Source organism: Meles meles, chromosome 6, assembly GCF_922984935.1.
Source record: "Meles meles chromosome 6, mMelMel3.1 paternal haplotype, whole genome shotgun sequence".
NCBI lineage: Eukaryota > Metazoa > Chordata > Mammalia > Carnivora > Mustelidae > Meles > Meles meles.
The window spans coordinates 31,625,083-31,650,088 of record NC_060071.1 but is presented as its reverse complement, the minus strand read 5'-3'; the positions used below and the strand labels follow the sequence as shown (position 1 = coordinate 31,650,088).

The 25,006-nt window shown below is 36.3% G+C and overlaps 1 protein-coding gene across 1 annotated transcript in view; it reads left to right on the top strand.

Moving 5' to 3' along the window:
• ETFA (electron transfer flavoprotein subunit alpha) overlaps window positions 1-25,006 on the top strand; it is an 80,262-nt gene that overhangs the window by 40,312 nt on the left and 14,944 nt on the right. The gene's annotated exons all lie outside the window — the stretch shown is intronic.

Sequence of the window (25,006 nt, the reverse complement as noted above, 5' to 3'; positions counted from 1 at the left end):
AAAAAACAGAAAAAAAATGGACAGAGCATTGATGAGCTGTGGGACAATTTTAGCGGGCCTATTATGTGTATAGTTGGAGTAGCCAAACTTTTTGGAGAAATAATGACCAGAAAATTTTTAAATTTGATGAAAACTGTAAGCATACAGATCTCAGAAGCTCAGCAAGCCCCAAGAACAGTAAACATGACAGAAACTACAAGGCACGTCATAATCAAAGTGTTTAAAGGATGATAAAAAGACATTCTTAAAAGCAGAGAAAGATAGGAGTTAAATGCTGCGGTCAAAAAGCAGAGACTGGGGGCATCTGCGTGGCGTAGTTGGTTAAGAGCCTGCCTTTGCGCCAGGTCATGATTCTGGAGTCCTGGGGTTAAGTCCTGCCTTGGGCTCCCTCCTTAGTGGAGAGTCTCTTTCTCCCTCTCCCAGCTGCTCTGCCTGCTTGTGCGCACGTGCGCTCTCCCTCTCTCTCTCTCTCTCAAATAAAGAAATAAAATCTTAAAAAAAAAAACAAAACAGCAAAACAGAGACTGTCAGAATGTGTAAAAAGTAAAACCTCACCTATGTGCCACCTATAATAAATACATTTTAAATATAAAAAAGATATATATTGGAAGGGAAAGAAAAAGATAACACCAGGGGTGCCTGGGTGGCTCAGTCCCTTAAGCATCCAACTCCTGAATTTGGCTCAGGTCATGATACCAGGGTTGTGAGATCAAGTTCTGTGTCTGGGCTCTGTGCGCTCAGCAGGGAGTCTGCTTCAGGTTCTTTCCCTTTCTCTTTGCCCCTCCCTGTGTGCACCTGCTCTCTCTCAAGTAAATAAATAAATAAATCTTAATCACTGACCTTTACCTTGGAAACTAGTAATACGTTATATGTTAATTAATTGAATTTAAGTAAAAATAAATAAATCTTTGGGGAAGTAAAGAGAAACAGATACACCATGCAAGCAGGAAGCACAAGAAATTAAGAAATCTGAATGTCTTTATTAGTATCATAGAAAGTAGACTTTAAGACAATGACTACTACCAAAGATACAGAGAGACATTATGTAATAATAAAAAGATTAATTTTCAGGAAGACAGAACAATCATGATTGTGGAAGTGCCCAAAAACATAGTTTCAAAATACTTCAAGCAAAAACTAAGAGAACTAAAGTTAGAAATAAACGATCTGTAATCATAGTTGGAGATTTTAACACTTTCTCCTAATAACTGATAAAATAACTAGACCAAGAAGTTCAGTAAGAACATAAAAGATCTAGACCAGTCAACAGACTTTATCTGTAAAGGATAATATAGCAAGTATTTTTTGTTCTACGGGCTATAGAATGTACAGCTATAGACAAATAAGTAAATGAATGACCATGGCTCTATACTGTAAAACTTTATATACAGAAACAGGGAGCAGTCCAGATTTGGCCTGTTGAACATTTATAGAACAGTGTGTCACCTATACTTTTACCCTGGAATTCCAGTTACACATATTTTAAATGCATATTTAAATAATTTCTGTTGGTCTATCATCAGGATCACTGACTGTTCCATAATTTCAAATTTGCTGTTAAAACCACCTAGGGAATTTCTTAGTTCAGATTTTTTTCAGTTCTAGATTTGCATTTGGTTCTTTTTATAATTTTAATTTCTCTGTTGAGATTTCTTATTTGTGTAGTCATTGCAGTTAACTTTTCTTTCACATTCTTCATCATACTTACAGTAACTGCTTTAAAAGCCTTGTGTGCTAATTCCAAAATCTGGGTTATTTCAAGGTTTATCTCCTTTGATTGTATTTTCACATTTTCCTGTCTTATTCTGTGTGTAGTACAGTGCTTCTCAAATTTTTTGTCTTAGGACTCCTAAGGCTCTCAGAGTTTTGTTAATGTGGGTCATTGTATTAGAAATTCAAATTGAGAAAAATTTAAATATCTTTAAATATTTACTTGAAAATAATAAAACCATTTTTCTTAATATAAGTAACATTTTGATGAAAATGACCGTGTTTTAAAACAAAAATTGATTTTAATGGGGATAATTTCATTGCTTTACATTTTTGACTTCATAGCTAGCTTAATAGAAAATTACTAGATTCTTATTTCTGCTTCCACTATGTTTTCTTTTATTAAAGTATATGAAGAAAATCTACCATCACATAGACACATGTTTGGGAAGAAAGGAGTATCTTAATATCCTCTTCAGAAAATTGTGGATGTCTTTCTTTTACTTTTACATTATACCAGAACTTGACAAGTAATAATTTTTTTTTTTCCCCAAGATTGATTTATTTGAGAGAGAGAGGCAGAGTGAGCAGGATGAGGGGCAAAGTGAGAGGGAGATAAGCAGGCTACCCGCTGAGCAGGGAGCCTGATGTGGGGCTTAATCCCAGGATCCTGAGATCATGACCTGAGCCAAAATCAAAAGTTGGATATATAACTGAGCCACCCAGATCCCCCAACAAGTAATAATTTCTTAAAGGTTATTTGTAGTGTGGAATGTGAAACCATATCAATGACCTTTTCATACTTTTATATGAAAATCCATTGGTCTATATTGCGCTTCAAATTGATCTTTTACCATCTTATACATCATACATTGTTCATTTAGAAAAAGACATATCTTGTTTTATTGTCCTTCTCTTTATTGCACTTCACATATATTCTGATGTTTGTTGTTTTTTTTTTAATAAATTGATGGCTTTTGGCAACCCTGCATTGAGGAAGTCTATTAGTGCTATTTTTTCAATAGCATTTCCTTACTTTGTGTCTCTGTGTCACATTTTGGTAATTCTTGCAGTAGTTTCAAGTTTTCCATTATTATATTTGTTATGGTGATCTGTGATCAGAGATCTTTGATGTTACTATTGTAATTATTTTGGGGCACCATGAACCTCACCCATGTAAGGCAATTAATTTAATCAGTGAATATTGTATTGTTCTGACTGTTTCACTGACTGGCTGTTCCCCCATCTATCTCCCTCTCCTCGAGTCTCCCTATTTTCTGAGACACAACAATATTGAAATCAGGCCAATTAATAATCCCTCAGTGGCCTCTTCAGTATTCAAGTGAAAGGAAAAATTGCACATCTCTCTCTTTAAATCAAAAGCTAGAAATGATTAAGCTTCATGAAGAAGGCATGTTGAAAGCTGAGACAGGGCAAAAGCTAGGCCTTTTGTGCCCAACAGTTAGCCAAGTGCTGAATGCAAAGGAGTTCCTAGGAAAGTGAAAGAGCTACTTCAGTAAACAGATGAATAAGAAAGTTGAAACGGCCTTATTGCTTATGGAGAAAGTTTTAATGGTCTAGATAGATCAAACCAGCCACACCATTCCTTTAAGCCATTTACTCCAGAGCAATTGTCTTCAGAGTAAATCTCTGCAATTCTATGATGCCTGAAAGGTGAAGAATCAGCAGAAGAAAAGTTTGAAGCCAGCAGAGGTTGATTTATGAAGTTTAAGGTAAGAAGCTGTCCCCAGAACATAAAAGTACAAGGTGAAGCAGCAAGAACTGATGTAGAAGCTACAGCAGGTTATCTAGATCTAGCTAAGATAAGTAATGAAGGTGGCTACACTAAATAGATTTTCAAAATAGACAAAACTGTCTTTTATTGAAAGAAGATGCCATCTAGGACTTCCATAGCTGGAGAGGAAAAATCCATGCCTGGCTTTAAAGCTTCTAAGGGCAGGCTGACTCTCTTGTTAGGGGCTAGTGCAGATAGTGACTTTAAGTTGAAGCCAATGCTCATTTACCATTCTGAATATCCTAGGGCCCTTAAAAATTATGCGGAATCTATTCTTCCTGTGCTCTATAAATGGAACAAGAAAGGCTGGATGACAGCACATCTGTTTACATATAGTTTACTGGATATTTTAAGCCTCACGTGGAGACCTCAGAAAAAAATGATTTCTTTCCAAATATTACTGTTTATTGACAATGCACTGGTCACCCAAGGGTTTTGACAGAGATGCGCAAGGTGAATGTTGTTTTCATGTGTGCTAACACAAGCATCCATCCTGTAGCCCATGGATCAAGGAGTCATTTTGACTTTCAAGTCTTAATATTTAAGAAATACATTTTGTAAGGTTTTAAGTGCCATAGATAGTGATTCTTCTGATGGATCTGGGAAAAGTAAATTGAAAGTCTTCCAGAGAGGATTCACCATTCTAGATGTCATTAAGAGCATTCATGATTCATGGAAGAGTTAGTACCGACATTAATGGGATTTTGGAGGAAGTAGATTCCAACCCTCATGGAGTACTTTTGCAGGATTCAAGACTTGAGTAGGGGAAGGAACTGCAGATGTGGTAGAAATAGCAAGAGAACTAGAATTAGGAGTGGAGCCTGAAGATGGGACTGAATTGCTCCTGGTGAAGATGCTATGAAGATTGTTGACAACAGAGGATTTAGAATATGACATAGAGTTAGTTGATAATGAATTTTGATAGAAGTTGGTACTGTGGATAAAATCAGAAAACAGCTATAGAATTTTCATTAAAGGAAGACTCGCCTGAGGTGACAAACTGTGCTGTTGTCTTATTTTAAGAAAATTGCCGCAACCACCCCAGTCTTCGGCAACTACCACCCAGATGTGAAAAACTCACATGATGGTTAGCACTTTTTAGCAATAAAGTACTTTTAAATAAAGGTATATACATTATTTTGTTAGACATAGTGTTATTGTACACTTAATAGACTATGGTACAGGGTGAGCATGTACTGGGAAACCAAAAAATTAATTTAATGTACTTTAATATTTTCTTGATTATGGTGGTCTGGAACTAAACCCACATCATCCCCAAAGTATGCTGTAAAGGTTTACTAAGTTTTGCAGATGCCCCAAATGTTTACATGTGTTATCAATATCACCACTCATCTCAGTAGATGAGTCTTTAAAGCTCATATTAATGGATATAAGTTTTTTTAGAATTGGTGCTGTAATGAAGCAATCTTGGAACACTTCATCAAAAACAAATGACATACTATATGGTGGCTAACATAACATGATAAAAATAGTAATAAAAACCAGAATTCTAATTATTACTTAAAAGCTCAAATTTTGGGGCACCTGGGTGACTCAGTCATTAGGCAGGTATCTGCCTTTGGCTCAAGTCATGATTCTAGGGTCCTGGGATTCCCTTGGGAAGCATACTCCTCCCTCTTCCACTCCCCGCTGCTTGTGTTCCCTCTCTTGCTGTGTCTCTGTCAAATAAATAAATCTTAAAAAATAAATAAAAATAGAAGCTCAAATTTTGTGATGGGCAACAAAAACTTTTAAGTTGTTTTCTCAGAATTGATAAGCTCATCTCATTTCAATAAAATGTCTGCTAAAACATCAAATACCTGCCACTTGTTCTTTGAAGTTAAAGTGTTATAAAGTGTCTGGTTCAGCTTGTAACTTGAACCATCACCCAAGTGATGTTCCTCATGATGGTTATTGTGCTTTGATATACAGTGGAAGTACCTTGTATACTTCACAGTTTATAATATGGAATTCTAGAACGTGTGTACTCAAAGGTCAACTTTGAATAAAACTAAAAATTTATACTGCTTCATCAAGAGCAATCTTAAGTGAAATTAGCTTTTTATTTTTCAGTTTTTTTTTTTTTAATTGTGTGGCCTTGAAGAATATAGTTACAACTAGTTCAGTTTGGTGCAGCTGTCCGAATTAATGCAAACAGTAGTTTTACCCACTATTGTTCTTTTTGTATCATCAGTGCAAAGGTCAATACAGTTTTTCCAGGATAAATAATGAGATTCAAAAAGTTATTTAATCCTGAGTATTTATTTCAGCACCATTCTTGTTGCCAAGCATTCACATAAAGGAATCCTTCCTTAATTAATTTGTATTGATTCTGGACAAATACAACTAAAACACAAACAAAACACAAAACAAAACTGAAAGTCCAAACTGTTTTCTCTTTCAGTACTAGCCAGACAACTAAGAAGCCACCTTTCACATCTCTAATATGGGGGTCACCAGAGTTTTAAGCAGAGTATATATGTAGAGTGTGTGGTTCTCTTTCTGGAATGTTTTCCTTCCTTTCCAGCAAATGTGGCAGCCACAAATTGTATGTTTCCTCGACTAATAAGACTGCAGGTTTCTGTCCGAAGCAACTGCTTTCTGATTGGCTTTTATCCCCTGTGGGAAATCTGCAATTGCCCCAAGGGAGGAAGTAGTGGTACAAGGTAAATTCATCTTATGCTTCCCTCCCCTACAGAATTCAGCCTTCTTAAGTGCTGTCTGTCTTGGTTGATCTCTAAAGTATTTACATAGTTCTTGTCTGTATTTTAACAAGTTTTCAAGATTTTTCTCTGCAGGAAGGTTTATTTAGTCTGACACAAGCAGTTCCCTCAGGACCATGTGCAGGAGTCCTAAGGCCAGAATCAAACGCATTACTTCACATGTACTCTGATGAGTACAGAATTAGATTATCGTCTTCCTAAATAATATTTTAATTAATGCTACTTAATATTGCATTAGGTTTTTGGCAGGCATATCCCAGTGTTGGCATGTATTACACTTGTGGACTTCCAAACTTCTCCTTCACCTCTATTGTCTATTAAACCATGTCTCCCCTGTCTAATAATAATGGGTTGTTCTTTGTGTTTAAAGCTGAACACTGTCATTATTAAATTTGGGTTTTTGTTCTCCACCATTGAAGTCTCTTGAATCTTTTAAAGCTTGATTTTTTTCCTATTCACATTCCTCTCAACTTTATATTCTTTGAAGATCCTGTGTTCTATTTTGTTGCCATTTGGTAATAGCTATGGGAAGCATCACTGTGGTTCTCTCTGATGAAAACAGTAAAAATTCCCTATTCAAGTAAGGGGACATAAAGGCAAATTTTGTTACCCTCACAAAAGTTTTATTACCAATTGAGAAAATAGGAAAATATATAATACCCAAAAGATGCCATGAGTTTAGTTATACTTGTAAATACATTTGTATCATTCACAGCTGTTTATACATGCATATGGAAGATAGAACAGTTCCTAGTATGTTTATGGATTCATGTTCCCTGCAAGAATTCAGACCTAGTGATGGGGAACCACTGATTTATAGCTTACTATTACAGCAAGTTCTTCTATATTAGTCTTTATTTTTTTTTTAAGATTTTATTGATTTATTTGACAGATAGAGATCACAAGTAGGCAGAGAGAGAGGGGGAAGCAGGCCCCCCACTGAGCAGAGAGCCCGATACAGGAATTGATCCCAGGACCCTGAGATCATGACCTGAGCTGAAGGCAGAGACTTTAACCCACTGAGCCACCCAGGTGCCCCATAGTCTTTATTTTTTAATTAACTTTTTATTTGGAAATAATGTCAAACTTACAAAAAGTTGAAAATTAAAAATAGTAGAGTGTGTATGTATATACACATAGGCACACAGGGTTTTTTTCCCCCCCGCCCCGAACATATGATGGTAACATCTTGATCTCTAAATACTTAAGTGTGTATTTCTTTTATTAATTTATTTGAGGGAGAGAGAGCAAGCATAGTGGGGGGAGAGGGAGAAACTCAAGCAGACCCCACACTGAGCATGGAGACCAGCGTGGGGCTCAATTCCATAAGACATGAGATCATGACCTGAGTCAGAATTATGAGTCAAACACTTAAGCAGCTGAGCCACCCAGTGCCCCTTTAGTGTGTATTTTCTAAGAATAGAAATATTCTCTTACACTCCAAAGTACACTTACATTCTGTATTTGGACTTCGTCAATTTAAATTATAATTTGTTTTCCATATTCTAATGGGATATTCCAGTTTTCTCATTTAATTTCGTAATGCTTATTGTAGTATTGTCCCATCTCCATACAGAATCCAGTTTAGGGTTAGGTATTGCATTTAGTTGTCATAGGTCTTTAACCTTTAGTCTCATGGTTGTAGTAAGGAGTAACTCTCACTTCTTTTTTTTTTTTTTTTTAAGATTTTATTTATTTATTTGACAGACAGAGATCACAAGTAGGCAGAGAGGCAGGCAGAGAGAGATGGGGAAGCAGGCTCCCTGCTGAGCGGAGAGCCCAATTTGGGGCTTGATCCCAGGACCCTGAGATCATGACCTGAGCCGAAGGCAGAGGTTTTAACCCACTGAGCTACCCAGGTGCCCCTAACTCTCACTTCTTATTTAACCTCAGTCTTGGGCAGGCCTTCTGTACCCTTCTTAGTGTTCCTACTCGTATTCCCCTACCCCGCATACCTGTAGTAACCAAACTGCCTTTGTCTCTTCAGGGGAGTCACTGGGTGACAGTTTGGTCTTGAGAAAACTCAGATAAACAAAGGTTGGAAATATGTTAAAACTGAGAGAGAGGTTTTAATGAAAAGAAATTCTGTATCATTCTATCTATTTGCAGATCTAGTCTGCAAATCTGGCACTAGGTTTTCTGAAAGCCAGTTCATATTGGGAAATAAGATCAGTGTCCTGATTTACAGTGTCCCTAAGGTTAAAAACAAACTTACTGCACATGGGAAGGATAATTTGGCCTGGTATCAAGATCAGAGAGAGAGAGATTTATCCCTTGAGCCCTTATGTAGAGGACACTATTGATTAACATCCTCAACAATGTCTTTACTATAAATAGGACAGTGGTTTCATAAGGCTGTGTTTTTTTGTTTTTTTGTGTTTTGTTTGTTTTTGTTTCTTAGATATATAATGTCCCTCAATGTCAGCCAATTGCCCAGTGTTTAAATGCATTTCCATAAGGAGCCAAAATTATTTGGTTTGGAGCTTGCTGCTCTGACCTTTCCAGGATAAAATTTCAGAGTAGTAGTGAGTTAGTTGTAGAACCCTTCTTCGGGTGAACTCTTGTCAGGAAGCCCTATGGATAATAGGAAAAGTGGAGTTGCAGTGGAGTGGTGTAACCTTAAGTGCTGCTAATGTAGCTCTTTTCTTTCTCGTTTTTCTGAAAGAGTCTCTATTGGCCCCTCTGCAGAATGACTAGAGCCCTCAGCACATTTTGAAAACCACTTGTCCAGGAAAAACTGATGGATTGCATAGCCTGACTTCTCCACAAATAGATCTCCTGAACTGAATTTTGATTTTGTCCTCTGTTGGTATATATGAGCATTATCTTAAATTGGACAAATTTTATAAACTCCTTATTTAGTACTGTTTCCCTTATACTCAGGCACTGATCTTTCCTTCTACTTCGCAAGTCACCTTACTGTTCTCTCTCTAAAAGCAAAACAATACATCTTAACTTACATACATCAAAGAAAGAGGTGAGCCTTTTCTGATTTAATGCTCATCTCTCTACCTATATCCTTGGATCTCATTACTTCCTACCTCCTTCAGGACAGTATTCCATTTTTTTACCCCCATGTTCTGGGTTCAGAACCTCTCCCTCTCTACTGGCTCCTTTTAAAAATAACCTTAAGAAGGAAAACTCTTGGGGCACCTGAGTAGTTCAGTGCGTTTAAGCCTCTGCCTTCGTCTCGGTTTATGAACCCAGGGTCCTGGGATGGAGCCCTGAGTCGGGCTCTCTGCTTGGCAGGGAGGCTGCTTCCTTTCTCTCTCTGCCTGCCTTGTGATCTCTGTCTGTCAAATAAATAAAATATAAAAATCTTAAAAAAAAAAAAACCTTCTAATTTAATGCTCATCTCTCTACCTATTTCCTTGGATCTCGTTACTTCCTACCTCCTTCAGGACAGTATTCCATTTTTTAACCCCATGTTCTGGGTTCAGAACCTCTCCCTCTCTACTGGCTCCTTTTTAAATAATCTTAAAAAGGAAAACTTTTGTCTATCCAGCAGCCTCTTTCCCTACTAGCTTTTCATGTCTCTTGGTAGGCTAACCTTCTTTTCTATTTACTTTAAAAAAAATATATATATATATATATATATATATATATATATATATACACACACACACACACACACACACATATACTTATATATATGTGTGTATATATATATATATAAAGAATACAGAATACACCTTTGTTTTTACTACTAAATTTAAGAAACAATATTATAATACAGTTTAAAGCCCCTGTGTACTTTAGTACATATCCTTCCTTTCCCTCAAAAGTAACTGTTACCTAAATTTGATGATGATTTCAATACTTTTACTGTATATCTACAGTTCCCCAAACAGTATATAGCTGAACTTTTCAACTTGAGTACCGTGCATGATTTACAGGTATGCCAAGATGCTGATCCTCTCAGTCTTTGGAACATAATAAAACATTACTGTGACTAGACTTGTTCACGTAGCCCAGGGTACCACATACATGCTACGTTCACATGCTATGTTCCATGATATAAAAAAATTGGGAAACACTGATAGGTTACATTGTTTTGTATACATTTTTAAAACTTTACAGTAACAGCATACTATATGTGTTCTTTATGTTTTTTAGTCTAATGTTTGTGAGATTCATCCATTTTAGTTTAGGTAGCACTTCTTCATTTGTGTTTCATTGATGTATGGTGTCCTGTTAAATAAATATGTCATACTTCACCCATTTTCCTAATAATGGATGCTTATTTAGGTAGTCTATAATTCCTGCTGTTACAAATAATGTTGCTTTGAAGATTCTTATGTCTCCTTGTATGTTAGTGTTTCCCTAGGGAAGTAAGCCTGAGTGTAACACTGCTCAATTATAGGAAGTGTTCAGCTCACCAGATGTTGATGAAGGGTCAACCACAGTAGCTCTTTATATTTACCCGCAGTTAATAAAACTTATCTTTACTCCCATCCTCTTTGAACTTTGGTATTTTTGGTTTTTTAAAGTTTTGCGGTTCTGTAGATAGCAGTAATGGTCGCATAACAAGGTGAGTATACTTAATGCCACAGAACTGCTCCCAACAGTGATTAAAATGGTAAATTTTATGTTATGTGTATTTGCCGCAGTTGTTTTTCTTTTTTTTTTTTTAAGATTTTATTTATCTGACAGAGAGATAGAGGTCACAAGTAGGCAGAGTGGCAGGCAGAGGGAAAGTTGCTGAGCAAGGAGCCTGATGTGGGTCTTGATCCCAGGACCCTGAGCCACCCAGGCATCCCAAATATCTGTTAATGATTTTTTTTCCCTCTGAATTTTTGTTCATATCTTTTTGCCCATTTTGCTATTGAATTTTTTTCATATCAGTTCTTGGAAGTTTTTAATATGTTTTGGGTACTAGTCTTTTTTTGGTTATGTGTGTTGCATACATTTTCAGTTTTTAGCTGTCTTTCCCTTTTCTAAATTATGACTTTTGATAAACAGCTTTTAATTTTAATGTGGTTGAACTTATTTTTTTCCTTTTTAGTATCTGCCATATGTGTGTTAAGGAATCTTTCTAAGACAAGGTCATAATGATATTCACCTGTGCTTTTTTCCTAAAACTTATTTTTCAAGATTTTATTTATTTTTGAAAGAAAGAGCGTGAACGAGGTGGGGGTAGGGGATAGAGGGGGTAGCAGACTCCCTGCTCAGCAGGGAGCCCGATGTAGGACTCTATCCCAGGACCCTGGGATTATGACCTGAGTTGAAGGCAGATCCTTAACTGACTAAACCACCCTGGCTCCCTTTTTTTCCTAAAACTTGTAAAGTTTGCTTTTCATATTTTGGCCTTTAATCTACTTGATTTGTTTTTTATGTTTGGTGTGAAGTAGGTTTTCAGTTTTATCCTCATATAACTAATCTTTGATTATACGTTCTCTTTCTCCTCCACTGGTGTCTAGATTCACCTTGTACATGTTTATATACATGCACAAGCCTATTTTGGAGCTGTCTGTTTTGTCCTGTCAGTTGTTTGTTCTTGAACCAGTACTACACCTAAAACTGTAATAAAAAAATTACTTAGTTGGGCAATTTCCCTCTCCTCTCTTCTCCTCAATTGTCTTAGCTGTTCTTGGCTCTCTGCCTTTCTCTTGCAGTTTTAGAATTTGTCAAACTCCACAGTTGAACTTTTGATTAGAAATGTAGGTTGATCTTACTCAAATTTAGTGTGATTTTTGAAATTGTGTAGTTCATGAAAATTCAAATTTGATGAAAATCAAATCAAATCAAAGTTGATGAAAATCCAAATCTATTTTACTTTTTAAGAGAAAATTAATAACTAGTTCCCAGTCCACCCAAAACCCTTAAATAATAAAAATCCTCCAAGATTTTCAACATAATATAAAATATTTAAAATCAATTACTTAGTTGTTTCATACTTATTAAATTCATTAGTATCTTTCTGGACAGAATGCAGTGATATTGGACAATTTCTTCCATACTGCTCCAAACATGTACGAATTGAAATGTAAACAAATAATGAAAAAATATGCTAAAGATATATGATAAAGGCAAATAATTCTTAGCTAATAACCAAGAGCATTTAAAAATGATAATTTACTGATTGAGGACTTGCCTGGGTGAGATTTGGTAGCAGGAGTTGGGAGAGTTAAGTGGTGAGTTAGGGTGCACAGGAAGGAGTTGGTAAAGGGGCTCACATTCAGATGCTGAGAGGTGTTGGGCAGTTTTCTCTTCATGGCTCCCGAGACTCCAGAAGTAGGTGCTCTGAGTCATTGTCCAAAGACTTCAGTTAAGCAACAAGGTGAAAAAAAAAATCTCAAAATAGGTACCTCCTTGTGTTCTTGTTACTTACAGTTATACAGTGTGAGCCTGAGATACGATCCTTTCAGTTAAATAGCTGAGACACAACTGCTGAGTGGACACAGCAGCCTCTCTGAGATTCATAAGCACTTTAAATGTGCACTCACGCAAGTTCATTATAATTTTTTTAAATTATTTGATTAGTGACTTCTGGATTTGGAAAGGACAAGTTGTAGCAAATAGCAAATACTCAGAAGCAGAAATTCTTCAAGTGAGAAATTATGGATGCATAGATTAATTTGGAGAGAGTTGGTATCTTTGCAATATTTAATCTGTACAGCATGATTTTATTTCCTCCATTTATTTAGGTAGTTTTGTAATTCCTGTATAAATGTAGATAGACAAATAGGAATGTAATTTATGCTTATGTATTGCTTTTATTAGATTCTTGGGTTTTTGTACATACATAAATCATCTGGGAATAAGGAAATTTTGTTTCATCCTTTTGTTTAATTTTTTTTCTTATTACGTCAGCTGTGGCTCCCTGGACATTGTTCATGGAAGTGGTCATGATAAACATCCTGTCCCTTATTTTCCAGTAATTTCTAATAAGTTTCACCATTAGGTGTAATGTTTGCCATCTCTTTTTAGTAGATCTCTTTTATGAGATTAAAGTTTTCTATAATGGTGTCATATAAGAGTTGCTTGCTTATGTAACTTAACTTTCACTTAACTTCTGTGTACCACAGTTTTTTCAACTATATCATGGTGATGATAGTTATTCCCTTATGGGAAATTGTGAAGATAGAATAAGTATATGTAAAACACTTAAAACCAGGGCATATAGTGTAAGTACTATGTGTTAACTATTTTTACAGTTACAAATCCTTGTTTGCTAAGAGATTTTTTTGTTCTGTTTTGAAATCATGAACAGGTATTGAAATCTGATTTCTATAACTCATATTTGATTGTCTCATTGGATTATTAGGACATTAATTAGTATTTGTTGAGCTTAGTGGAGTGAAGTGTTTATGTTATGCCTAGAATTTAACTAGAATGACTTGGTAAGCCTTGGCATATTTAATGGTAGTTCTTGTTTTACATTTTTCTCTGGGTTGCCTTTAGAAGCTCTTTTTGTGACTTAACCTTCCTACTCATCCTAACATAAGCATACTGCAATCATTAAAGAATCTGTTACCTACTTGCTGGGGAAAGTGTTTTGTTTTGTTTTTAAGCTTTTATTTATTTATTTATTTATTTATTTGACAGACAGAGATCATAAGTAGGCAGAGAGGCAGGCAGAAAGAGAGGGGGAAGCAGGCTCTCTGCTGAGCAGAGAGCCCAATGCAGGGCTTGATCCCAGGACCCCGAGATCATGACCTGAGCCGAAAGCAGAGACTTAACCCACTGAGCCACCCAGGTGCCTCAGGAAATGTGTTTTCACACTTAGCACAACTTCTTAGTGGAAGTAGATTACTTTGTCTGTATTTTGGTGTTTTACTAACAGATCAGTGGTCTGTTTATAACTCTGAGAATAGATTAATAGTTACTAGGTGAACAAGCAGTTTGGGGGAATTTACCAATACAAGAAATTTTGTTTTGGGGTTTCTCTTCTGAAAATTGACTAATGTTGAAAAGTCTCTGTAGGGACAAACTTGATAGAGTTATTTGTATACAGCTGGGACTGACTTTATGGACTGCTTTTCTGACTTGCTAAAAAGCTAAAGATTGACAAGCCCTTTCATACTGCATTATCCAGCTTGGCTTTTAACTCCAGGAGAACTGTGTTCACAAATTGATGCTCTATTCCTTTGGGGTTGGGATAGAAGCATTAAATTGTACTAAAATATTCATATGTGAGTGCATTTAGCTGAAAGCAATTGATGTTTTATTCCCAAGAGGGCAGAGAAAACTGCTGTATGGACCTGCAGTCCAGAAAACACCCTAAGCATGCTTCTTAAAGGTAATTACGTGGCCTGGATGATCCGAGTCCTGACAGTGAAACTTAAAATGACAATGGAGAAGTTGTAGAATTTATAAACTGGGGTTAGGCTATATAAATTGTTCACTTGTGCAATAGTTAAAAACTTTTTTGCTAAGAATTTATTCTGATTATATCTTTGCATTTAGATTGTAGCTTTGATTTCTTAGCTAATTTTAATTAGACTGATTCTTTAAACATTTATTCCAGAGGACCAATATCAGTGAGGTTTTTTTATTCATTACCATTTTACATATAAGGTTGAAATTTTTAAGTTTTTGGAGAGTCTTGAACTCTTTTTCCATATATAACTGTTTAAAAGCATGCCACTGTTAATGATAAATTGACATATCATATAGGCAGTCAATCTAATTTAACAGCTGGCATGAAAGTCGATCAGAGTAGACAACAGATCTTTATCTTAGCTATCCTTGTGTGGTAACTGGAAAGGAATAAAACTATTCTAAATTCTTATTCTTACTGTATTTTTGGTTCTTTCACGTAAATGCTAACTTATTTTCTCAGGTATAGCTTCAGATATGATAAACATGCACATGAATGTCAGAGAACATAAGACACTGTAATAGAAGGAAATGTTTATTTAATGGATAATTGATCATTTAGAATATGTACTTCAGACCTTTTGTTCACTTTAAGGCCAAAGATACGAATACTTGAAATCTTGTACAAAAGAATATTTGAACAACCAAGTCTAATTATATATATATATATATATATATATATATATATATATATATAAAATGTTATATATTGATAGTAACCAAATTTAGTTTGAAAAGGAATTTGGGAAATGTTACGGTGTTTGGGACAAAAGAATGTATTCCATTTCCTTGAAGTGAGATTACTTAGAAGGTCTTTAGTTAGGTTTGATGAACAGTAAATTTATTATTTTCTTATAGGCACTTTCTTTTCCCACATTATTAGCACTGCTAAAATTCTTAGAACTTTAGGGGCCCCTGGGTGGCTCAGTTGTTAAGCGTCTGCCTCCAGTCCAGGTCATGATCCTGGGTTCCTTGGAAAGCCTGCTTCTCCCTCTCCTTCTGCTTTCCCCCTGTTTGCTCTCTCTCTCTAATAAATAAGTCAATAAAATCATAAAATCTTTAAAAAAATTCTTACAACTTTAGAAAGTACTAAAAGGAGTCTTTGTGTAACTTGGGCCGAACTTCACAACTCCTGTTGCCTTTTTTTTTTTTTTTAAGTAAACTTTACTTTTGAGAACAGTTTTGGCTTTACAGAAAATTTGCAAAGATACTTCAGAGAATTCCCATAAATCCTGTACTTGGTTTCCTCTGTTATTGTTGTTATTTTTTTTAATGTTATGTGAACTGTTTGTTTTTGATAATTGTCAAAACACAAGATTCTAGAACTTTAAGTTTTTTGAAGGTGGAGAATTAAGTGAAGGCTTCTGTCAAGGGTGATAACTTTCTAATGACTATTTTATTGTAAAATTTAAAAAATTTGCCATTTTAACCATTTTTGAGTGTACAATTCAGTGGCAATAATTACATTCACAATGTTATACAACCGTCACCATCTATGTCCACAATTTTTCATCACCCCAAACTAAAACCCTATATCCCTTAAGCAGTAACTCTCCATTCCCCCAATCCTAGTCCCTGCTAATCTTTCTTTCTTTCTTTTTTTTAAAAGATTTTGTTTATTTATCAGATAGAGATCACAAGTAGGCAGAGAGGCAGGCAGAGAGAGAAGGGGGTAAGCAGGCTCCCTGCTGAGCAGAGAGCCTGATGCGGGGCTCTATCCCAGTACGCTGGGATCATGACCTGAGCTGAAGGCAGAGGCTTTAACCCACTGAGCCACCCAGGTGCCCCTCATCTACTTTATGTCTCTGTAATTTTTGCCTCTGCTAGATATTTCATAAAAGTGGAATCATAACAGTATTTATTCTTTTGTGAATGTCTTATTTCATTTATCATGTTTTCAGATTTCATTTATATTGTAGTATGCATTAGAACTTTATTCCTTTTTTATGGCTGAAGAATATTGCATTAATATGCCATGAACATTTTGTTTATCCAGATGCAGGTGGATACTTGCATTGTTTTGTTTTCACCTTTTGGCTATTGTGAATAATGCTTCTATGAACATTCACATACAAGTATATGTTTGAGTCTTTGGTTCTTTTGAGTTTATATCTTAGAGTGGGATTGCTGGGTAATTGCTTATGGTAATTCTGTGTTTAGCTTTTTGAGGAACTGCCAAATTGCTTTCCTTTGGTTACTTTGTAGCTCTCATGAGGTCCTTGGAATAGAAGTTATCTTAAGAATTTTAGAATAAAGATCAAGGAATATTATGCAGAAGCAATGACCTAACTCTTAGTAATTTTAGGAGAGAGGCAGCTTGGTTGAGGGAAAAGAATATTGCTTGGAAGTCAGGTCCTAGTGCCATGTTTGTTTTGTGGGGCCTCAGTTTTTTCATTGGTAAAATAAAACAATTACATAAATAATGTCAGAGGTGCCTTACTACAAAATTCTATGTAGAACTATATAATTTAGCATGTTTTAACTGATTTCAATTAAAAAACCTTGCTGACAAAAATTTGATAATCGAAGTTTTTATTTGACCCGCTAAAATACAAAGCTTTGTAATAGAGTGATTCTATATCTAAGTGTTTTGATGGCATATTCCCAAGTGTTTCAGTTTAATCATCTGAATAATTTTAGCAGAGTATGTGATAATAAACTTGGTTTTCTGTTATTCCAAGTATGCGTAAGGAGTATTTTCCCACAGTGGGAAATCTGCAAATTAGCGTAGAAGTGAATTAGGTAAATGCTGCACATTTAATTGTAAAAGAGCTAAATATTTAAAGATTATATTTTATTTAGTTGAAATGAAATGAAAATGAGAGAGATTGAATGAGTGGGGAGAGGGGCAGAGGGAGAAACAGACTCCCTGCAGAGCAGGGAGCCCGATGTGCGACTCATTCCCAGGACCCTGGGATCATGACCTGAGCTGAAGGCAGACATTTAACCAACTAAGCCACCCAGGCACCTGTAAAATTGATGGTACTTTTTAATACATAAACTTAAGATAGCTGTTCATTTCATCTTGTGTTAGTGATTTTTCTCTAAGATAAATATATTTATTGCAGTTTTATAGACTAGTGGCTTCAGTTAAAGCATATTACCAGTACTGTCATAATATTCAGTTATCTGTGGTATAGTAGAAAAAAGTACTGAATTTAAAATCAAAGGAATTGAGTTAAGAAGCCAGCCTTTTACTAGGTACACTGTACATAACCTTGGACACATAGCCTGCCTGAGCCTGTGCTTTTCTCTTCCATAAAATGGGAGTAATTCTTATCCTATAGAGTTGTTGTCATAGTTACATGAGATAATGTTTGTAAAGTACAACGTAGTTACCAGAATATCATAGACAATTTGTGTAACTGTAATGATTCGTATGCCATCTTGACTCCTGATAAAAACCTGAGCTAGTCCTAGTACCAGGAGCATGTCTAAAGGCTGGGCCATATGTTCAGCTTTAAATCAAGAGTATGTGTAAAGTCCTCCATTCATGTAAAACTCAGTTTAGCCATAATCCTTAGAACTTCATAACACAGGCATAGAGCTCTTGGAGAAAAGAGCCACAGTGAGTTGTGCTTTGTGTTTTGGGGCCTCTTCCAAAAAGAGAAGAGACTTAACACAATTTGGCAAACAGAAGAAATAGTTTGGCCTTTTAAATGAGCAACAGGATGAAATATAGCAATACTAATGCACAGGAGACTTGCAGTAATTAGAAAATATAGCTCCGTTAATCTGCTTCTCAGAGACATTCATTATTTGCTATGATAAATTCCATCTAACTCCTAACCTGGCATTTGTCCGATATATGTGTGTTGTGTTTTAGCTGTAACAGTTGCTGTTTAAAGTAATGCTTCTGTAGTCTTCTAAATAAGAAGGTTGAGAAAGCATTTGCCATTTTATAAAACTGTTGTCCTATCTGAAGCCATTATGAGGTTATTGTTATTCGTTATTGGATCTCCAAGCTCTAGAATTACTTACAGGATGTCTTTTAAAATTTCTGTCTTTGAAGAAATGTAGTTTTTATGTTCCTTCCCCAACTCTATCTAGAAAGGGAAACTGCTGGTAGAAAAGAAATTTTAAACCTGATTTTTAAAGAGATAAAGCAATATTGGCTTGGCTTTTCTGCTCTGAAAACTTCAGATTTAGCTACTCCACTCATTCATATTTCATATAAACAAAAAAGTGAATGTTTAAATCTTTCTACTTTGTTTAAAGTAAAGTAAATCTGAAGTTGCTGCAGGCAGAATACTGTCCAATTCCAGAAAAAAGTGAATGTATGAGTTTACGACATAAACTCATGTAATTTCAACTTCATATATATGTGTGTGTATATATATATGGATTTTGTTTTGTTTTGAGAGAGAGAGAGAACATGCAAGTCACGGGTAAGGACAAAGGGAGAGGGGGAGAGAGATTCTTAAGGTGGAGCCCAACATAGGGCTTGATATCAATACCCAGAGATTAGGATCTGAGCCAAAACCAGGAGTCACCCAGGTGCCTCATATATACGTTTTGTATAACCAGTATGATATGTCTTGGTATCTGAATCTGGGGTATATATTTCTATATAAGATTGTGTTAGACTCTTGGAAAGAAATTTACCCCAATTTTCTAAGCCAGCCAGCACTATCTAGAAAGTTGGGCAGAATTTCCAACTTTATTGCCAGTACTATATGCAGAGAAACTAGTAAGTATCAGTTAAAAGAAATTTTCCCAGTGCATTATCCCAGAAGAATTATATCAAATTAATAACAACTTCCTTGAGGTGGTGGTTGCCACATCAAAGTGGAATGTAGATAATAGTTGGCTGTCTTTTGCCTTCTAGTTTAAGGATTTAGTTATCATTTAGTAGTAATAATAATAACATAAGTATTAACATCTAACCTATTTTGAACACTTCACATACACTGGGTTATTTAATGATCACAACAGTCCTATTAGTTACAGTTTATCTCCATTTTACACACAAGATTGAGATTCTGAGAAGTTAAATAACTTGCATGAGAAGAGAGGGTATGTGGAACAGTCAGGATCTGAACCCATCTCTGATCTTATTTATTTAGTTATAATAGTGATTGAGTAAATGTACTGGCTTTGTATACTTATTTTCAACTTTTTAAAAAAAGATTTTATTTATTTATTTGAGAGACAGACAGTGGGAGCATGAGCAGAGGGGGAGGGGCAGAGAGAGAGGGACAAGCAGACTCCCCACTGAGCAGAGAGCCATGTGCAGAGCTCAGTGTGGGACTCAGTCCCAGGACCCTGGGATTGTGACCTGAGCCAAAGTCAGATGCTTAACTGACTGAGCCACCTAAGTGCCCCTCATTTTCAGCTTTCTTGAATTAAGATCTTAGCTCATTAATTTTCGATAATCCTGTTTCCTAATACAAAAATTTTAAACATATAAATCTTTTTTTGTATTACTTTAGCTGCATCCTACAATTCTGATAAGCTTTGCCTTTTTTGGTGTTTCATTCCAAGTATTTTTAAATTTCTATTTTAAAAAATTGTTTTTACTCATTATTTATATACTTTTTTTGAAAAAATGTGTTTTTAAGGATAGATTTTTCAGGTTCTTCCAGAGTTTTAAGAAAAATTATAACCTACAAGAGGGTAAAATTTAATAGTTTCTTTTCAGAGTATAAATTTACCATATTAAGCCAGTGGTTTTCATCTGCCTTTGGCTTTCCTGTAATGGTCCACACTACCTAAAATTTGATGGACTTTTGTCAACTATTTGTGATTTATCTGTTGGGTACCCTCTTGTTTAATCCTGCTGTTTCTCACACTGGTCTTCAGCTTTGTTATACTGCTGACTTTCCTTTTCAGTTCTCTCTCTGAGTTTAAAACAACCTCTAAATGATCTTGTCCTGAGTCAATCCAAGCAAAGCAGATACATGAGACTAATATCATTTTATCTTTAGATCCACTGTCAGACCATGTAGTATAGTACCCTTGTAGAGTTTACAAGAAAGCTGTTCTTTAGCTTATTCTAAAATTATCTTGGATTTGTGCTGTCCAGTATGGTAACCACTAACCTACATGTGGCTCTTGGGCACTTGAGATATACTTAGTCTGAATTGAGATTGCATTATTAAAGTTAGTTTTACTTTTTTGTTTTGTTTTGTTTTGTTTAATTAAGCTTAGTCAGTTAAGCTTCTGGGTGATTCAGTCAGTTGAGCTTCTGCCTTTGGCCCTGGTCATGATCCCAGAGTCCTAGGATCAAGCCCCATGTTGGGCCCCCTGCTTAGCAGGGAGTCTGCTTCTGCCTCTGCCTCTTCCTCCACTTGTGCTTGCTCTCTCTGGCACTGTCTCTCTCAAATAGATAAAATCTTTTTTTTTAAATTTTTTTAGGGATTTTATTTATTTATTTGACAGAGAGAAACACAGCAAGAGAGGGAACAAAAACCAGGGGAAGTGGGAGATGGAGAAGTAGACTTCCTGCCGAGCAGGGACCCTGATGCGGGGCTCGATCCCTGGACTCTGGGATCAGGACCTGAGCTGAAGGCAGATGCTTAATGACTGAGCCACCCAGGCACCCCTCAAATAGATAAAATCTTTAAAAAAAACTTTTTAAATTAAATATGTGGCTCACACATTTTATATATTTTTTTGTATCTAACAACAGCTTTAGACAAAAATCACAATGTGCAAGTAAGAGACCACTTTTCTCCTTAGCTTGTGCGCTAAAATCCTCTGGAGAGTAGGACTCAGATAATATCTTTTAGAATTCCAGGTTTCCTGTACGAGGTTTGGGTTAAGCAGGAGTGATGTTCCTTCTTTCCGAAGAAGGTAACCAAAACTCAAATCACCTATCAGAGAATACTCTGGCCATGTTGATTCCACAGGTTGGTTAAATTTCTGTAAAAGTAGTTAAGGTTTCATTCCAGTCATCTTTCTATTTATCAGACATTCAGGTTTATCATTTAGTTAGGACCAATAAAACCTGCTTTTAAAAGCGTGTCTTGAAAAAAATAAAAGCTTGCTTTGTCTGAAAGACTAAGGAGCTGTAGCAGATGGGATAAGCTGCAAAAGTGGGCTTCTGTTTGGCAGAGAGTAGAAATGACTACAGAGGAATGTCATCCCCTGATCTGCTTCCTGCTTTCAGAGACCTTTCCACTTCTCAGTGGCAGGTACTGAAAGCATTTACACAAGAGACCAGAGCTCTGACATACTTAGATTTTTTTCCCCAGATTGGATTATAGACTATTATTATTTTATCTTAACCTATGTTGTTAGACTGTGAGCTTCTTGAGGACATGGGACAAAGAAACAGTGTCTTTATATAGTCCCTGTAAGGTACAACAGTATCAACAACAGTAAATCATAGTTAGTGTCTCTCAACTTTTTCCTGGTATGGCATACTTAGAAAACTACAGTGTTCTTGTACCACAGAGGATTCTGGCTCCCCTGTACTTCTAGTCCATACAACTTTTTTGTACGAATTAGGAGAAACGTACCTCTCTCTCAAGTTACTTTACTGCCATCTGTTGGAAAATTATTGTAATAAAAATGTGTTCTGTGATATCATGATGTAAGTGACACCTCCCTCTGGAGCTGTTCAGTGTAGTAGCTCAGCTGTGTGTGGTGGCCTTGAGGCCACCCCCAGGGGCCTAGTTGGCCAACCAGTGGGCTGAGAGAATCAATATTTGAGCAAACCTCAAGGCACATCACTATCTTGGGAAACTGGTTACTATGCTAAGGACTAAAGCCTCACCATACCCTTCGAAGTAGGGATACTTATAATCCCAGTTTTTCAGATGAGCAGGCTGAGGCATGGAGAGATTCAATAGCTGGTCTACAGTCCTGTGTCTGTCAGGTGGCTGAGTTGGAATTTGAACATAGGCGATGAGATTCTAGAGCCTAGGCTCTTAACCTCAGTAATATATTCCTCTTGCGAACTGGATGCAGCAGTTTCCAATCCCTTTTCCTATTTTCATCTCAGCCCACTGTAAAGCGTTTTAGAGCCCTGCCTCTGAGTTCTTCGGAGGAGTCTACAGCTGTAGTCTTTTTAAGTTGTTATGAAGGAAGAGGGATTTGTGCTTTCTTCTGCTGGTCCTTGTTTCTGTTGAAGTAAGAGTGCTGTCCCTTCTTTACATTTCAGAATAACCTCTGGTCCTCTTACAGCCCTGGTGGCTTTACTACTTCCCACCAGTCCCCTTTCTTTATTTGCAGAATGATCAACCAGAACTGCTGCCAACTCATGTAGGCTGATCTAATCTCACTTCTAGATTCCTTCCCTTAAGGCTCCTAGGATTGTATCTCCAGAACTTCCCCTCCTTACTTCTGCTCCTTTCTTTAATCCTACCTTTTTTTGAACCCTTAATTGCTGCCTCCTCCAAAATCACCTCTCATTTTTCTATCCAAATTACCTTACTTTCTGATTTTAGAAGGTAAGTACCTCAGGGCAGGGATTGCCTTGTTATGTTGTGAAATGGTGTCTAAAGTGCTCCATAAATTAGCATCTGTAGAGAGTTTTATACATTCTAATTATTATTATTGAAATACAGAAATACTTTCTGAGCCATAAGGAAGCATCTTAAGGTAATAGTCTAATTGCCTGTACATGTTTTTTAAAAAAGAAAAAATTCTCTCTTCCTGCCAGAGAGAGCTATCGGATCGCAGAACAGATCTCAGAACAGCAGCCCAAATCCCAGGACTCTTTCTGGTTATTGTTTTAATGCTTTTATATTTATTCAGAGAATCATGTTTGTAAGACAGTAAAATGAGGGCCTGTTGGTCATGTGAACCCATTTGGATTACTTAACCCTGGTCAGAAAAGCAGGAATGGCCCTTCGGTTTGCGTTGGTCCAGAATCTTTAATTTCCTTAGTGACATTTATAGTTAAAGCCAATGGTATTCATTTCTCAGGGGATGTAAAATAAATTTCATTTATATTATATTTATGTAGATGTTTATTGCCAGAATGATCAACGTTTTTTATTAGCATTTTATGATGCAAATGGAGCTTTTAAGACTTGTTGAATTTTAATGTAGACATGTATGTTAGAAGGACTCATTTACAGAACTATTGATTTTTTCCAGTGCTTGCTTTGAGAATGTACTTGGAAGAGTGGTTAGTGAGACAGTTTTCTGAGTCCTCTGAACCTTGAAGACAAACCTTTAGGTTTGTTTTTTTAAACAACTTGCTTTGAAAATCTTGTTGGCCTGGTTTTCCTGAATGTGAGATTTAATAAGTATATTTTTTTGATTAACAATTTAATGATTGTCCCTTAAATGAAAGATATGCCAGTCAGAATAACTGAAATGATGTTGAAATTATCAGTTGAAGTTACCTGTAAGTCTTAAATAAAAAATAGTGGTGCTTTTTCAAAGAAAAGAAGCTTGTTTATCACTTATGGTAGTGACCATGCTTGATGAAGTATGACATTGTCCAAGTGTAAGTGGTCATAACAGACTCACTGCGTATGTTTGAGAGGGAATCATGGAGTTGGGATTTTTTTTTTTTTATCCTTACCCGTACGTTTTACTTCCTACAGCCTAAGAACATCTTTTTAGGTCAAATTGTACCTACTTATATTTAGGCTTTTGGTGGTAACTAAAGAGCAAGTTGAATTGAAAAACAAGCCTACCTCATTTTTAGATGATTGAACTCACTTTGGGGACTAGGTTGTCTCCTTTCCCAGGGTATATAGTGGTATCTTGCTGCTTTAGAAGTGGTTGGACACTTCATGCCTTTATTTTTTTTTAAAAGATTTTATTTATTTATTTGACAGAGAGAGAGTGCACTAGCTGGGGGGAGGGGCAGGTAGAGGAAGAGGGAGAAGCAGGCATCCTGGTCGACGTGGGACTCAATCCCAGGACCCTGGGATCATGACCTGAGCCAAAGACATATGCTTAGCCAACTGAGCCACCCAGATGTGCCCACTTTATGCCTTTAAAGATAAAGCCTGAGTATATAGCATCCCCTGGCCTGGTCCTATCGGAGTTATAGGTTTTAAGCTGCATAAGAGCTGAGCGATCATCTTTCTAGTGGTTCTTAGCTCTGGCTGCTAGAGTATCCTGGGAAGCTTTTTAAAGAATCTCTAGTTTGGGGGCTATACCCCGCTCTGTTTACAATTGAGAAACTGAGAGAGGAGGAAATTGACTTGTATACAGCCACACATGTTATGTGTTACGAAAAATCATAGTATTATTTACTGACATTATCCTCAAATCTTGGTTGAAGTGCTCTCACATTTTGGAGCAAGCAGTTGTTAAATTAAATCATAAGCAGTGCAGAAAACAAGGTGGGACCACCTAACACTGTCATTGACTTTAAAGTATCTGTTCTGTAATAAAACTGAGTGTGACAAAGCCACTTTCAGTGCCTTCCACCTTATTCGTATTGAGGAGAAACTGCTGTCAGTTGTGGCAAATCCGTAATGTCAGTTTGGTTATGTGGTAGATGAACCTCCTACCCAAGGCCAGACTTGGTCAGTTTATGTGTGGG